Source organism: Castor canadensis, chromosome 6 (assembly GCF_047511655.1).
Source record: "Castor canadensis chromosome 6, mCasCan1.hap1v2, whole genome shotgun sequence".
In the NCBI taxonomy this organism is placed as follows: domain Eukaryota; kingdom Metazoa; phylum Chordata; class Mammalia; order Rodentia; family Castoridae; genus Castor; species Castor canadensis.
In genome coordinates, this window is record NC_133391.1 from 161,232,424 (window position 1) to 161,250,319 (window position 17,896).

Sequence of the window (17,896 nt, forward strand, 5' to 3'; positions counted from 1 at the left end):
GAAGGGAGGAGATGTGGGAAATAGTTCCCTAGACCAAAGTTTTTGTTTATTTTTTATACATTTTTTCATATATTCATATATGCATATGATGTTTAGGTCATTTGTCTCCCCTAGCCCCCACTCCCTCTCTCTCCTCCCCACCCCCTAGCTTCCAGACAGAAACTGTTCTGCCCTTATCTCTAATTTTGTTGAAGAGAAAGTATAAGCAATAATAAGAAGGACAAATGGTTTTTTCTGGTTGAGATAAGGATAGTTATACAGGGAGATTCCTAGCATTGTTTTCATGTACAAATGTGTTACATTCTAAGCTGATTCTTCTTGAACTGACCTTTTCTCTAGTTCCTGGTACTTTTCTCCTATTGAGCTCTGTCGCTTTAAAGTTTCTGCATTAGTTCCTTTGCACTGAGGACATCAAATACTATCATGTTTTTTGGGTTTCTTACCTATCCTCATACCTCCTTTATGTGCTCTCACCTTATCATGTGACCAAAGTCCAATCACATTGCTTTATTTGCTCTAAATCAGAAGTCCACATATGAGGGAGAACATACAATTTTTTGTCTTCTGAGCCTGGCTAACCTTGATCAGAATGATGTTCTCCAGTTGCATCCATTTACTTGTGAATGATAAAATTTCATTCTTCTTCATGACTGAGGAGAATTCCACTGTGTATAAATAAATTTTCTTAATCCATTTGTCAGTAGTGAGGCATCTTGGCTGTTTCCATAACTTGGCTATTGTGAATATTGCTGCAATAAACATGGGTGTGCAAGTGTCTCTGGAGTAACCTGTGTCACAGTCCTTTGGGTATATCCTCAGGAATGGGATTGCTGAATTATGTGGCAGATCTATGTTTAGATTTTTAAGAAGCCTCCAAATTTTTTTCCAAAGTGGTTGTACTAGTTTGCATTCCCACCAGCAGTGTATGAGGGTTCCTTTTTCCCCACATGCTCACCAATACCTGTTGGTGGTGTTTTTTTTTTGTTGTTGTTGTTCGATTATTCATATGCACATACAAGGCTTGGGTCATTTCTCCCCCCTGCCCCCACCCCCTCCCTCCCTTACCACCCACTCTGCCCCCTCCCTCTCTCCACCACCCCCTCAATACCCAGCATAAACTATTTTGCCCTTGTCTCTAATTTTGTTGAAGAGAGAGTATAGACAATAATAGGAAGGAACAAGTGTTCCTGGTTGAGATAAGGATAGCTATACAGGGAGTTGACTCACATTAATTTCCTGTATGTGTGTGTTGCCTTCTAGGTTAATTCTTTTTGATCTCACTTTTTCTCTAGTTCCTGGTCCCCTTTTCCTATTGGCCTCAGTTGCTTTTAAGGTATCTGCTTTAGTTTCTCTGCGTTCAGGGCAACAAATCCTAGCTAATTTTTTAGGTGTCTTACCTATCCTCACCCCTCCCTTGTGTGCTCTCACTTTTATCATGTGCTCAAAGTCCAATCCCCTTGTTGTGTTTGCCCTTGATCTAATGTCTGATATGAGGGAGAACATATGATTTTTGGTCTTTTGGGTCAGACTAACCTCACTCAGAATGATGTTCTCCAAATCCATCCATTTACCAGTGAATGATAACATTTCGTTCTTCTTCATGGCTGCATAAAATTCCATTGTGTATAAATACCACATTTTCTTAATCTATTCGTCAGTGGTGGGGCATCTTGGCTGTTTCCATAACTTGGCTATTGTGAATAGTGCCGCAATAAACATGGGTGTGCAGGTGCTTCTGGAGTAACCTGTGTCACAGTCTTTTGGGTATATCCCCAAGAGTGATATTGCTGGATCAAATGGTAGATCAATGTTTAGTGTTTTAAGTAGCCTCCAAATTTTTTTCCAGAATGTTTGTACTAGTTTACATTCCCACCAACAGTGTAAGAGGGTTCCTTTTTCCCCTCATCCTCACCAACACCTGTTGTTTGTGGTGTTGCTAATGATGGCTATTCTAACAGGGATGAGGTTGAATCTTAGTGTAGTTTTGATTTGCATTTCCTTTATGGCTAGAGATGGTGAGCATGTTTTCATTTGTTTTTTGGCCATTTGAATTTCTTCTTTTGAAAAAGTTCTGTTTAGTTCACTTTCCCATTTCTTTATTGGTTCCATAATTTTGGGAGAGTTTAGTTTTTTGAGTTCCCTATATATTCTGGTTATCAGTCCTTCATCTGATGTGTAGCTGGCAAATATTTTCTCCCACTCTGTGGGTGGTCTCTTCAGTTTAGAGACCATTCCTTTTGTTGTGCAGAAGCTTTTTAGTTTTATGAAGTCCCATTTGTCCATCCTTTCTCTTAGTTGCTGAGCTGCTGCGGTTCTATTGAGGAAGTCCTTACCTATACCTATTACTTCCAAAGTATTTCTTACTTTTTCTTGTACCAACTTTAGAGTTTGGGGTCTGATATTAAGGTCTTTGATCCATTTTGAGTTGATATTAGTACAGGGTGATAAACATGGATCTAGTTTCAGTTTTTTGCAGATAGCTAACCACTTTTCCCAACAACATTTGTTGAAGAGGCTGTCTTTTCTCCATCGTATATTTTTAGAACTTTTGTCGAAAATAAGGTGGATTCATATCTTGTCCTGTATTCTGTTCCACTGGTCTTCAAGTCTGTTTTTGTGCCAGTACCATGCCATTTTTATTGCTATTGCTTTGTAATATAGTTTGAAGTAGGGTATTGTGATACCTCCAGCATTGTTCTTTTTGCTGAGTATTGCCTTAGATATTCGCAAAGACCAATGTTTTTAGAATGAAGTCTTTATTATTTCTCCTCCCACTTTCCTTCCTCCTTCCTTCCAGAACTATTCATTTGGAAAGTAAATAGTTGCTGCATCTCAGGATAGACATCCATTCAGGAGACAGCAAATGAGGAACAGCTGCAGGTACAGGTGTGAGAAGCCAGGTCTGGAGACTTTGCATTAGCTGGGGACATGACCCTGCCTCTAAAGGAGTCAGAATTAACTTTTGTAAATTATTTAACAGAAAACGTTTAATTTACATTCTCTTGTTCTAAATTAGCACATGTAAATCAAAAGAAATTTCTACAGAATATGAACACAGCTATTTTCTTTTCACTCTAAATGATAGGGTAATTGAATAAGCCAGAAAAACCAATATGAAGGCTACTTCAGTTGTAGCCACATTCTTGAAAAAAAAATTTACTTTCTAAACATGGTCTAGAAGGAAGTGATTGGTTAAGTTCTTCTTTTGTCCTGCAAATTAAACAGTACTGGATTAAAATTGCTCATTTACCCCTAAAATTTGTATGGATTTTAAATCCTTCTAGGAACTATAAAGTGTCAAATTATATATAGTAGCCTTTCTTAGTGAGTCAAGTTTTATTTAATTTAAGCAATTACAATTTCAATTATATCATAAATATCCACAGTGTGCAGAAGAAAATCTCCAAAATAATATGCTTTCTGTACTTTGTTGAAAATTTCTTAAGCATCTTCACTGTACAAGTTGTATCATATGATACTGTTAAATAAAGCAGCTATTTTTATAAATCAAGTAAATTTTTAATCCTGGAGCCAAAAACCTATACCACTTTATATCTTATATTCTCTTCTTTTTTCTTTTCCAAAAACCATAAATTATTATATTAGAATTGATTGATTCACTTCCCATATGGTTTGGATCTTAAATCAACCGATAATTCTGTGACCTCTTGGTTTCGATCACCATCATTTTCTTCATCTTCATTATCATAGTTCATGCCAACAACAAAATATCCTCTTCATATAGTTGTTGTAATTATAATAATTGAAAATCTATCCAACTATGATGTCCTAAATAGTTCTACCAAAACTGAAGCAAATAACTTTTAAGTGACCTATGAACTGTTAATATGATCATATATCAACATTCAAGCAGACTGCTTTTCTTTGCTTCATGGCAGTAGCAAATCATGAAGCTGAAATGTCAGGAAGAGTCAAATTTTAATTATCATCTCAAATGCAACTTAATGAAGATTGTCAGAGCAGAGATCTAGGGGTGGTGTGAGCATTGGCTGGGGGTCACTCAGCCCTTGTGTATTTAAATGGGGGAGTACATGAAAGGAAATCTGCCTGTTTCCCCTTCTCTTTCTTTTTGCATTTCACACATTATTAGCCATAAGCAGTTCGTTTTTTATTATTCATTTATTCACACGTGCAAACATTGTTTGGGTCATTTCTCCCCCCAGCCCCCACTCCCTCCATCTCCCCCAACCCTCTCTCGCATTCAGGCAGAAGCAGTTCTTAAATTAATTAACTAACACTGTTTTATTGCTTTTTTGGAATTAATTAATCCACAGGATTCTATCTATATACAATGTATAGTATAAATCAAGCATGTATTAGCACAAGAAAACAAGTAACTAACTTGTTACGGAGATTCCATTTCTCTAAAATCTATTACACTGCAAAATCAAGCACTGATTTCAGTATCAGACCAAATAAAACTAAGCAAAAGTACAAAGAATACATGAAATTACCAAAACATAAAAATTTCACAATGTACAAATACATTGAATTACCATAATGCACCATATAAAGATGCCAAATTATTGTCTCAATAAAAAATAAAACTGAAGATTGTGACAAAATCCTTCATGAAACCTGCACTAGCATATATGCTACAAGACTAAATTAATACAAGTAAAATACCCATTCTGATTTATAAAGGATACATAATAGTTCAACTTATAGCACATTTATTACTTAGCAGAAATTATGTTAAGTGCTTCATGAACACTGATTTCCATAAGCATCAGAAAATAATGAACACTATTTAATATATGAGTAAGATTTTCCCACAGATCCACAGCTGTGAAACAGTCACTGAAGAAGCCTAATGTGAGCTGACCTACATCAGAACCTAAGTGCTATAAGAACACTCATCCTGCTTTCCATCAAACACTAGCTAGTGCTTTACTTACTACAAAACAGCTAATCAAATTAACATTTATGGGAACATTTATAAATCAATTAAGCGCATTTTAAAAATGAAGAAAGCTTTTATTGAATATAGTTTTCAAGTATCCCAATAAAAAGGCATATACTCAGGAATTAAAATGTCTTAAATAGGTCTAGTAAAACACAGTGTAACACTTTTAATTAAAGCAGAAACTCAATATTTGATTGAAATAATTTTTAAAAGTTAGGTTTATATAATTTTCTGGATAAGACATTAGACAGCCATGTTTGAAGGATGACTTCTCTGACTGTTGAAGCTCATAATGTCCCCTCCAGGAGTGACTACTGCAGCTTGGCTCATGTCCCCATCATAATGACATGTCACAAAGATAAGTCTGTCTTCACTTGTTTGTCAGCTTTGTTCATGGTGGTGATTATGTTTAGGTCTGTTAGAATAATAAGACTCTGATGAAGTGTACAATGATAGTTAATAAAATCAAATGTAACAAATATACGTAATTTTAATTTTTTACCCATGCTTGACAAATAAGTTAATGAATGAGAAATAGACAAAAAGAAAATATATATATAGTCAACAGTTTAGGGATTTTATAAAAATGAAACATAATTTAGTCTTCAATGAAGTTCAATGTGCTGAAGGAGTGAGTCCTCAAACGCAATTTGCAAACTGTAAGTGGCATCACTTATAGTTTGAAAAACAAATATGGTGACCCTTCTCTACTCAAGGACAGACTGGGATAGATATTCTGTATGGACACTATTAGTTTATGTATTTAAGACAGTCTGCAGGTAACTGGTAGTAAGATGAAGTCAGAGTCATTTAAGATATGAAATGAACCCAAATGCTGAGGTTGAACACTGTTGGAGGTGTTATTTTAGTTCCATGTTAATCCAGTTATTTTCTCTCAATTATAAATTTGTTTGACTTTTCTACTGAAGCAATTTTTTTCTTAATTCAGAATGGAAGACAACCTACAGGAAAGTTTCTGTGATTCAAACAAAATCAAAATGTTTATTTCTGGAATATGAGGAACCATGTGCTCTGAGTATAATAGGCAGAGGGCTCACAATCATATACATTTAGAATGAAAAGGTTTTAAAGACTGTCTAGATCATTCTTTAATTGAAACCTGTGATTTTTCTCAAATTGTATATGAAAATATATGCTTGTATTCCATTTTCCAATGTGAATAAAAACCTTTATTGACATTTTAGAGAAATTAATGAAAAAACAATGGTATGAATCATTTTATCTTTTAAAAGAAAAAGTGAAAGTGGAAGATTTAGGTCTTGTCATTAATAAGTTAAAATTATTTATATTAATTTTAATTATTAGGCAGTAAAGTTTAGGAAACCATATGCTAACACATATACGTAAGTAACAATTTTACTAGTAATGATATTTGTGTTGCAATTTTCCTGCAGCAGGTATGATCTGCATTTACTAATTATTTAGACCTTCGTGATTTATTCACCATGATGCAAAACAATTTCAAGTCCAGAAAAGAATGGCTATGTTACTTAGTTAAGGTGGTTTTCTATACATTAAAATCTAACTGGATATAAATTTTACTTTAGCTAATCCAATCCAGACAGTGAAAAAAACATCCTGAGAAAAATCTTCAACAGCATCTTCTAATGGGCAAAAATCTACATCAGAAAACATGAACGTGTGGATTTCAAGCCAGTTCAACATTTTGGAAATAAGGTAGCTTAATTGCCAACTCTCGGTCCTACAAAACTCTGCTGCTTAAAATAGTGAAATTTACGAAGTAATGTGTTTCTTATTTTATTTTAACACCATGCATTTTTAGAGTTACTGGGAGCCAATGTTAAAATCTTCTATTCTCTTGTCTTAGTCTAAGGCTTCTATGTTACTGCAGTCTCCAACCCTAGCATTTTACTGTTTACAAAAAGAACAATGAATGAAAGTATAACTTCTTTCTACTTTTTGTAGAGATGAACTCACCCTAAAAAAGATTTAAGGTATAGTTTCCTCTGTGCTTGTGCACTGAATTGCCAAAGATGGCTTAGGAATTGACCATTTATTCAATCTATAGAATAGTCTCTTGTTTTTGTGTCCCAAGGCCAGTAAACATACATAGTTGTAAAAAGAAATTTTCTCCAACTGAAATGTGAGGACTTCTAATGTAGTAGGTCTTTAAAAGATAGATGTGTTTTTGTTCCATTTAGAGGAAAGCAACTATTTTCTAAATATTGTGTTTAGAGTCCATTTCCATGTTGTAAAGCTCCCAGGTACTTTTGAAAGAGAGTCTCTTGCTGCTTATGATATTACAGTCTGTTCAAAACCTTTTTACCATGAAAAATAGCATACTGTAGGTAATAGGAAAAGTCCCTGAATCTCAATGCATTATTCCATTTTTAGTCCAAGAGAACACTTTTCTAAAAGAAATGCATTTTCTCTCCATATTTCTAAATATGTTACTTACTGGCTTTTTATTTTTTCTGCCACTTTCCGAGTAATCATTCAAGAACCCTTGGAAGTATCTGATTAAGTAGAACATCACTCAAGGGGAAAGTGGATAACTGTCTGCAGACAGCAAAGTAAATTGAGATGAATTCAGAAATTGTTGAATATAAATTAAACTGATAGATGCTTCCTCAATCTCTCTTTGACTGACCTATCTATTGAAAATAACATTCTCAGATATTAAAATATACCACGAATATTTGTGATTCTTACTAGTAATTCTCTTTCATTATGTTTCATATTTTTGCTCTTATAGATATTTGTTCATTCTTTTTTTGTAACAGATTTATTGAGACAAAAATGTCATATTTTTCTCCTGGGACTTTAAAGGTTTTTGTCTTTGTCTCTTAGTTTTGTTAATTTGTCTATGCTGTGTATAGTTTTCAGTTTGTCTGTGTTCACAAGTCCTTCTGTTTTCTAACATTCTTAGACATAGATGAAAGCTGTTCATCAATATTTGGAAAATTTCAGATATGTTTCTCCAAATATTTTTTCACCCGATTTTCTCCTCTTCTTGCTGAACCCTGTAGTTTATATGTTTGTAAGCTTGTAGTATTGCAGAAGCCTCTGAGAGTCTTCTTTATTTCTCTTTCTTATTTCTCAGACTGGAAAATCTCATTTGATCTGTCTTCTTATTTTCAGTATTTGTTCTGCTGCTTGTTCAAATCTATTGGTGACTCACTAAGAGAAATTTGTCACTTCAGTTATTTTATATTTAATCTTTAGAACTGAAATGTCATACTTTCTCTCTGATGCTTTTTAAAAAAATTCTTATTTGTATTCTTTATTTGGTAAATCCATGTTCTTATCATTTCTTCAATTTCTTCAGATATAATCACTTCTAATTTTTGACCATATTTTTAAAACTCTTCAAGTTTTTTTTAACACATGTCAATGTTAGAACATATGACTATTTTTTTCTCTATTTTAGCCATAGCTTCCTGATGCATGTCATGTAATTTTTTCATTAAACTCTATTTCACATGATATAATATTTAAGAATGAACCACTGTTCCTTAGAGTTTGCAGTTGCGGTTTGCTGTTCTTGTTCGTGATTATTTGTTTATCAACTTAGTTGAGCTAATTATGTAGGGTCTGTTTTTTGTTTGCAGTCACTGCAGTGTTTGCTTGATTAGCTTAAAGTAGTGACCCACTAATTAGTCTCTTGAATTCTTGGAACCGATCAGTCTGAGAACTTGTGAGGAATTGTCTGTGAGATTTGAAGCGTACTTTTCCTTTGCTAACAGTCATCTGCAAACTTTGTGAGCTTTCCTTTCTTGCTTGTACAGAAGCGCAAATCAAACTGGACATGAGAGCATAGGGCCTTCTCAGACTTTCTTGGGTACTTTCCAGCACTGCATGTGTGACTGACTGCCTTAGTCCACTTGTCCTTTTAAGTTTTTTGTTTTCTTTTTAGCATTATCTGGAAATTCCACCTTAAGCAGTTGCAATGTTAATCAACTATAAGTGTGTGTGTGTGTGTGTGTGTGTGTGTGTGTGTGTGTGTGTGGTCTATGAATAACACTGGGGAGAACATAGACTGAGTTCTAAGTCACATCAAAAAAGTCAAACCCTGACACAGGGTCATTCAGTGAGCTTCCAGATCAGATAGAAACAGTTCTCTGCGATGGAGCTGAAGGTGCTGAAATTCATTCTGTCCCTCCAGTAGTAGTTAAATACTTTTCACAGCCATTGGAGTTGTGAGACTGTTGGGTTTTAAAGATGCTTCTCTCCGGAGAGGGAGAGATAGTAAAATATAGGTAAGAATATGGCAAAGTTTATAATTCTTTCCAAGATTCAGCCATTTTTTATCTTAAATAAACATTCTTCACATTGTTTCTAAGTCTTAGTTAATTACCAGGTTAGAAAAATATGATGGTGACAGTTTTTGCCTACTGAAGATTTTTGAGAAGGAAAGTACTTTTGGAATTTCCTGTTCTGCATTTTTGTTTCCTATTCATTGATTACTTTTTCAGTAGACATTTGTGGATTACTTAAGATATTTTTCCTGCATGCAAATACCTTAATGTACTAGAGAGCTTTATTTTAGCTACTTAGTTAAAACTTATAAAGGGATGCATCAGTATAAAAAGTCAGAATTTATTTGCTTCTTTACCTCATCCTTTCAACTACTTTTCATGCTTGCTCTTTTGCTTTAATAATGATTATCAGATTTTCATTCATTCCAACAAATATTTGAGCTCTCAACTGAGTAACCAAAAATATTGAAGAAACAAATAAATGAAATGTATTGAGAATTAAAAAATTTTCTTTGGACTGTTCAAAAAAGTGAGGGGGCCTCCTCAGAAGTCTACTTTCAATAAAATGGGAAGGTAGAGGAAAAGTGAAACAAGATCCTGAGTGCTTGAGAAGTTAATGAGATCAAGACAAAAAAACTAAAATAAAAAATAACCCTTCACACGTTGATAATCCTGTTCATGAATTAAAAGTACAGAATATCCTTATTCCTTATTATTGTACATATTTGAGAGAGCTTCAGGGAAAAGACTAAAAATCCAGTAAAGCAAATATGTCCTTTTTCTCCAGTTTGAATGTTATTTGCATATATTTACATATTTTTCAAAAGTCTTGCCTTCACTAAAATGTACAAATGCAAATGTGAAATTAATCTTAGCTGACTGCTTTAACTAAGCTTAAGAAATATATGATTGCATATTTAGAGAACATACCAAATTAATGGATCTATGAGCAAAATATCACTTCTATATCATACTATTGTGTTTCAAGTACATAGGTTTAAATTATGAGAACTTGTAGAATAAAGAATTAGATCTCAAATGCTATACACTTAACTAAATGCCTATAAACACTCATTTTCATGATGTTTAAAATTTTTTTAATATTTTGTGAAGGACCTTTTCTGTCATTGTTTCACTTACAGCAATTTTTCAGGTTTTCTCATTAACAAAGAATATTTTAATCAAACCCCATTTTTCGCTAACAAAGTATAGGCCCATAACCAATTAACTAGTGTCTTTTTGTTTTATTATGCAAAACGTAATCCAGAAAATAAATGCAATTTGTCTGAGAACAGGTCAAAATTCTATTTTTTAAAATGAATGCCTGCTTTTCAAATACAATTTGAAAAATAAGTTTTCCTAGTGTGTGGAAAAGTTCTATAATTAGCAGCTAAGTTAATAAAGGATCATTAAATGAATAAGTAAATAATGGATGAATAAATATTTAAATGTCATATAATCCTGTCACTCAGGCTATGTGAGTTTGAATAATAAACTCTCCCTACTTGAAATTCAGGTAAGCATCTTTGCATTTAATATGATGTGGCTGTGATCATTAATTTAGGTGTTGAATCCATAGCCATAAAATAAATGGAAATCAAAACAACATTAAGATTCCATCTCTTGGCTATCTTCAAGAAAACACACAACAAGAAATGATAACAAATATGGGAAAGAAGGAACCCTTGTAAGCAATAGGTAATAACATAAATTAGTGCAGTCACACTCTGAAAATCAGCATGCAAATTAAAATGAGAGAACCACCATATGATCCTGCTGTATAAATCATGGGAATATATCTAAAGGCATAGAAGTCATCATTCACTATAGCCACATTATGGTATCTTCAAGGTGTCCATCAACAGACAAATGGACACAAAAACATGTGCTATGCATATACAATGGAATATTATTCAGCCATAAAAAATGAAGCTATGGCACTTGCAGGAAAATGGATGCAACTAAAAATCATCATATTAAGCAAAACAAGCAAGTCTCAGAAAGTAAAATACCACATTTTCTCTCATATATACATTCCTGTATATCTATACTTATGTATAGATATACAGGAATCTAGATTTACCAAAAAATAAAGGTCATGAGCATAAAAGAAGAGCTACTGGAAGGAGGGAACAGAGAGTGGTTGAATAGTAGAAAAAAGATGTTGGGGAGGAGAATGATCAAAATATATCATATGCACCTACAAGGATATCATTAAAAACCACATTTAAAAATTTATAGCAAAACATATTGGCACATGCTATAATCCCAGCTACTTGGGAGATAGAGATAAGAATTATGATCAGAAATTGACCCATGAAAAATTGAAAAACAGACTAAAACAACATAAGGACTGGGAGCATTGTCTTAAGTGGTAGAGAACTTGACTACCAAGCACAAGTCCCTGAGTTCAATTCCCAAGTCTACTCCTCCAAAGATTGGAAAAGTTTAAAAGGGAAGACAAAGAACATAATAGGGGGATGACTACAGTCAATTACATCATATGTGTGTACTCAAATATCACAATGAAAACCCACACTTTGAACAAAGCTAATAATAACATTTAAAAATAATTTTAGTTGTTGAATTGATTAAATTAAAATATACTTAGAGAATTTCTAAAGATATGTCTAAATGTGTCTGTGAGGGTAATGACCTGAGGAGACAGGCATGTGAATCAGTACACTGGGTTGGGAAATCTGCCTTCGGCATGGGCAGGCCCCATCCAATCACCCAGAGTCCCGGAGTTTCTGTCTCTCTCTCAGAACCAGGGTACTCTCATCCTCTTGAACTTGCTCATTAATACTCCATGTTTTCTGTCCTTGGGATTCCAATACTTATACCAGAAACCCTTCAGGTTATCAGAGTTTCAGCACTGCATTGAAAATTATACCACCAACATTTCTGGTTATGAGAATTTGGGACTTAGTCTGAGCTGTGATACCAGCATCCCAAGTTCTTCAACCTGAATCCACACTACCAGCACCCTATGGTCTTCAGTTTGAACACTATCTGTCTTGGAACATCTCAGATCCATGATTGTATGACCCAATTCCTGTAATAGCTCCTCCTTCTATCTGTCTATTTAGCTATCTTCTATCCATTTATTCATCTATCTATCTATCTATCATCTCATATTGGTTCTGTGACTCTGGAAAGCCTAATACAGTGCATATAATCAGAATATTTTGATTCCTGAATGCATTTGCCTTTTGAATCACTTTTAAATTTCTTAGTATTGTTTGCTAAAAGGAGAATATAAATACAAACTTCCAATATAAACATTTCATAGTTCTGATATAAGTATTTGTCTGGAGGGCTCATTTTCAGGACCATTCTAAAAGGAATATCCTCTCATTGAATATTTTAATCTTACCTCTCTCTTTATGCTTGTGATTCCATAATAAAAATAGCACAGAATTTTCAATGATAAGTAGGTCCCTATATGATGTATAGTAAGGCAAACAAACAGATAAGAAAGAAAAAATGGTGAGAAAAAAGGAGAAGATAAAGAAACAATGGCAAAGTAGTGTAAGAAAATCAAGAAAAAGTTGAGGATGGTAATGGGATTACAAAGTTCGTGACTGTCTTTTTTCAGTTTATAAATGCCTCAGTGACTTTCACAAAATGAGCTTTGTTTGAGGTGGCCATGGGTATAACTTATGTTTTATGTAAGCATCTATTTTTGAGGATATGGGCTTTTATCCATATCATTTTTATTCATACCTAATAAACTATTAAACATTCTTTTTGTTTATTTTTTAAATATACTTACTTTAGTTGATTTTTTAAATAAAAGGCCATTCTTGCTTAGCAATGCTCTGTTACTTGAAAGAGGTCTATGCAATATTAAATTGTGTATAAAACATCTTGATTGCATGGCTTAAAACTTGGAGGAAGCCTATATAAACTAAGGAATTGCCCACATGTGTTTTCTTTTTTCTTCTTAGGCAAGTTTGCAAAGCATTGCATTTTATAAAGTGAGTTTGTAAAATTTATATTTGTCAATTTGAATATATTTTTCTTGAAACAAGAAGTATTTGCTGAGAACTGCATAAGAAAGTAAAGTTAGAATATATGCAGCAAGAGCATTAGAAGAAGGAAACAAATCTAAACTGCAACATAAGTCCTTAATTAAGTAAAAATAACAAAGTGAGATGGATTTCTTATTACACAGTGAATGTTTGTTTCAATTCAAAACAAAAAAAATATGCAAATATAACTTGAGAAGATTTCAGAAGAAATATTTTTGCCTTTTTTATTTCCTCACTACCATCATCCAAGAGCTATTTTAAACTTTGGTTTAAAGAAAAATCTTAGTAACTTTAAAATGTCAGAGGAATATGCAGTGATTATATGAACTCTCTTTAATAATTAAAGGATTAAACATGGACAAAATATAATTTCATTTGCAATTTAATAATAAATATACCATACATTAAAAAATGTTTAGAAACTATCATTTCAGAAACAAACAACTATGACTCTCAGGTGAGACTAACTCTCTAATAATGGAGTACAACAGAAATTATGTCAGTGAGTTGTATCAAACTGATCTTGCAGTTTTCTTGTGGGGAGCTAAAGTAAGACCTTGCACAAGAAAACAACTGCATTTAACATAAATTAATACATGTCAATGACTTCCAACAGTTTAGGCAACTTAACAGTTTATAAGTCTATGATTAATAGGAGGACTAATCCCTTCCTTTCTGAATATCACACACACACACACACACACAAACAGACATGCAGACACACACACACACAAAACAGACACAAGGACACACACAGATACACACACAAACAGACACAAGGACACACATAGATACACACATATACACAAACAGACACACAGACACACACACACACAGACACACATATACACACAGACACAGACACACACACATACACGTCTTCCCTGACTTCCTCCAAATGAGATACAACTATTGCATGATCCTTTGCTTTGTATGTTGCAAACAATCTGTGGGTTATCCTGATGGTTTCAGTAGGGGATTAAATAATTTTATTAACATACAAATTACAAAGATTTGGAAAGCTTTTTATAAGCAAAAATATTTTTATACTAGTAATGTTTATGCAAGGAATAAATTTGTTAAAATAACATAAGTATTATGAAGTAATCATTTAAAAATTTTTTTAAAATCTTTATGGTTTCTACCTATACATTTTCTCAGTTTAAAAGTGATCACTGAAATTCGACATACTTCTTTGTAATGTTCCTTGGCTGAATAATGATGTTTTTACTCAGAAAACAAAAGAAATGCAAAATCATGCCAAGAACAACAAACAAAATAGAAAAACAAACAAAAGTGTGTGCTAAGATTTAAATATAAAATATCCCCTGGAGATTTATGTACTAAAACCATTGGTTACCAGCTGATGGGCTTTCCAGAAAGGATCAGATCAGAGGGCTCCAGCCTCGTTAGAGGCCATGGAAGGATTTATAATTTGACAGCATTATTGCTAGGTGGTAGAGGTGGAGAAAACTAGGAAGTAAGGACCAATTTGAAGAAGGAGGTCACTAGGGGAGTATCTATCTTCCAGTTCCCCAACCCTCTGTTTCCAGGCTCCCAAGAAGTGCTATACCCTCTTTGTCATGTCCACAGCAATGGATCAAAGTGGCCATAGACTGAAACCTGAGACCATGAGCCAAAATAAATCTTTTCTTCTTTAAGCTATTTTGCCACAGTGATGAAAAGTATCTGGCACAATCTGAAATTATATTCCAACAAACAAAAGAGTATCCCAGATCATTTTCTGTGCTTAGAAAAGAGGCAAATAGAAAGAACAAAGGATATAAGCAAGAAAACAATAGATTCTATTAAGCTGATCTCATATTTTAAATTATACTTTTAATATAAACTATACCCTTTAGAGTAGATGATGTGAAAAGAAAAAAAAGCTATGTAAATTGCATTTTTTGCAATATCTTAATCATGGAATATTTGGGTTTTTAAATATATATATACCTCAGAACTTAAGGAAATTTTTTGAAAAATTGAGAGACAGAAGTTTTAATTAGTTTAAAACTAATTTTAAAAAAAGGAAGACATAAGCTGGCTTTACCTATGTTAAAAGTTAAACTGAAAAACAATAAAACTTTAGTTTCCTTGACCAAACAGCAACCGATGGTGAGAGTATGAAGGGGAACCTTTTAAAAGAGAAACACAAGAAAGAAAAGGACATCCTTTGGTTGCTTATGGTTACCCAGTTGCCTTATTTGTTCTGTTCTGCTACATAGGTAGTTATAGAACAGCAAGTTTGTTGATGACTTTGGATTGAATGAGATTAATTTTTCCCTAATGCAATCATTTATAAGAAATGGCTGAAGTTAAGATTCACGCATGATTACAGTTAAACAATGCTAAACTTATTTTCAAGGCCTAAATGTTTTGTCCATTCAGGGATTCTCCAAGACTGTTCTCAATTTCAACTCACTTTACCACATGTATAACCCTGTGTTTTCTTTCATTCTCCCATATTTACATTACTCATGTGCATAATTTTACACTTTTACTTAAATTTTCTCAGTATGGTTGCTTAATTTCATTTCTAAATTTATTTACTTGGGGTTTGTATGGTTCCTTTATCAATGTCAAATGTCTTAATTGTTAAAAAGTCTAGATTTCAACATTTATTTTTTCTATGCACTTATTTTCTTCTCCAAAAAAAGGCTTAATGCGTATTTGTTTCTGCTCTTATTTCTTATTTTGAAACAAAGAGTTGCTGGCTTTTATTTTCATGGTTGAATGACAACTTGCCTGGATATGTAGGTTCTAGAATGCCATTTACCTTTTATTTCCTTCAGAACACCTTAGCTATTAAGCTATTATCTGACATCAGTGGCCACTTTTGTGAGTAAGTGCAGGCTGTGGTGACAACTTGCTCCTTGTACATTTCATTCCTCTCTTCCCTGCGTATCCAACTTCCTTCTTGAGTTTCATTTGGATCACTTGGGTATTTCTTGGGGCAAATTGTTCTGCAACCGTTATTTCTGGAACATTGTGTATTCTGTTGGTCTGTGGATATATTTAAATTTTTATTTCTGGAAAACATTCACCCATTCTTGATGAATATTTTGTTAGTTCTGTTTGGTTCTTTGCATCACAGATGACTGTTACTTACATGTTGGAACATCTTTGTTTTCTGCATATATTGTGATTCATCTAATCACTTTCATCTTGGCCTTTTTCCTATGTACTCATGTAATTTTAGGAGGTGTGTTCTCCATTGTATGAGTTATTCCATTTTTAGCAGCATCTGTTCTCTTACAATGTATTTATTATTTCTTTATTTTAAAATTTCTTTTACTCAATTTGTTCCTATGGTTATCCATCCCCATTGTCATCTAACTGGGTTGTATTCTCTGGTCCTTATACTCTTATTCCAAAGCTTCTTGCTTTTATTCAGTATTTACAAGTCACTTGAGGAGCATTCACTTCTGCTCGCTTGACAATGATTTAGTGTTATCTAATGTACCATTTGCAAAATATGTTCTTTAATTGACTTATTTTTAAACCTTCTATGCATATTTGATAAGCCTCTTCTTTTCATATTACTAATGTGATGTTTTTATAAAGATTGGCAGAATTTTCTTCCCTTTATCCCTTTGCCCAAATCCAGTTTGTTCTTCCATTTGAAAACACAGCTTTGTCTTTTGTTATATAGACTAAAAAGTGTGATTGAAAAGGAGATCAGCATTGTGTAGCCATTCCTAACAGGAAAGTTTCCTAAAGAATCATGTAATATGTGTTTATAGTATTTCAGAATAGTATATTCAATATAATGTCAAAGGAAATTCAGAAAAAAACTTATTAACATACAGATGGGTTCCCAAGATCTTAAGGAATACCATGTTGCTGGACTATTGCAATAACTTGAACAGAAAGCATGGAAAAGCATAAGCTAAGCATACTAGTGGTGTATCATACAAATCAACTTATATTTCCACAATACATTGTTTATGCTTTTCTCAGAAAAGCTTAGTTCAAATGGCCCACTCAGTTAGAATTCATCTTCCCCCACAGCTAATATCCTTCTTCACCAACCAGAAATGTAAGAGGTGAAGATGGTTTCTTGAGTAGATTCTCAATAATTTGGTGTCATTTGTATTGATTCTCAAAGTTGGACAGTCAATAAGATATCTCATTTGGGGTGGAGAGTTGGAGAAGGACACAGTCATGCTTCCTTTAATTCTGGCTCTCCTTGGTTTCCATTATCCCAAGAATGAAATACAAGGTAGTGACATGTTCCTTCTTTGCTAATTTTTACTCCTAAATATATCTTTCTTTCCTTTCCTTACCCCTGCAAGGCAGGTACTCTACACCTTGAGCCACATTCTCTTTTTCCCTGCCACACTTTTTTGCTTAGTTATTTTTCAGATAGGATCTTGCATTTTTGCCTTGACTGGTCTCTGACAATAATTCTCCTACATACAGCCTCTGGAGTATCTGAGAAGACAGGCACAGGCCACACATGGCTTACTGATTGAGGAGAGAGCTTGCTATTATTTTACCCAGGCTAGCCATGAACCATGATAAACATGTCCCTCTGGATCCTTGACTCCCAAGTAACTGAGATTACAGGCATGAACCACCACACCTGGCTTTAGGATCATTTATGAGTGTTTGGCATTACTGGGATTTTGAACTCAGAGACTCCTTTCTGCTTTCTCAGCAGGCACTCTACCAGTTGAGCCACACCTTAG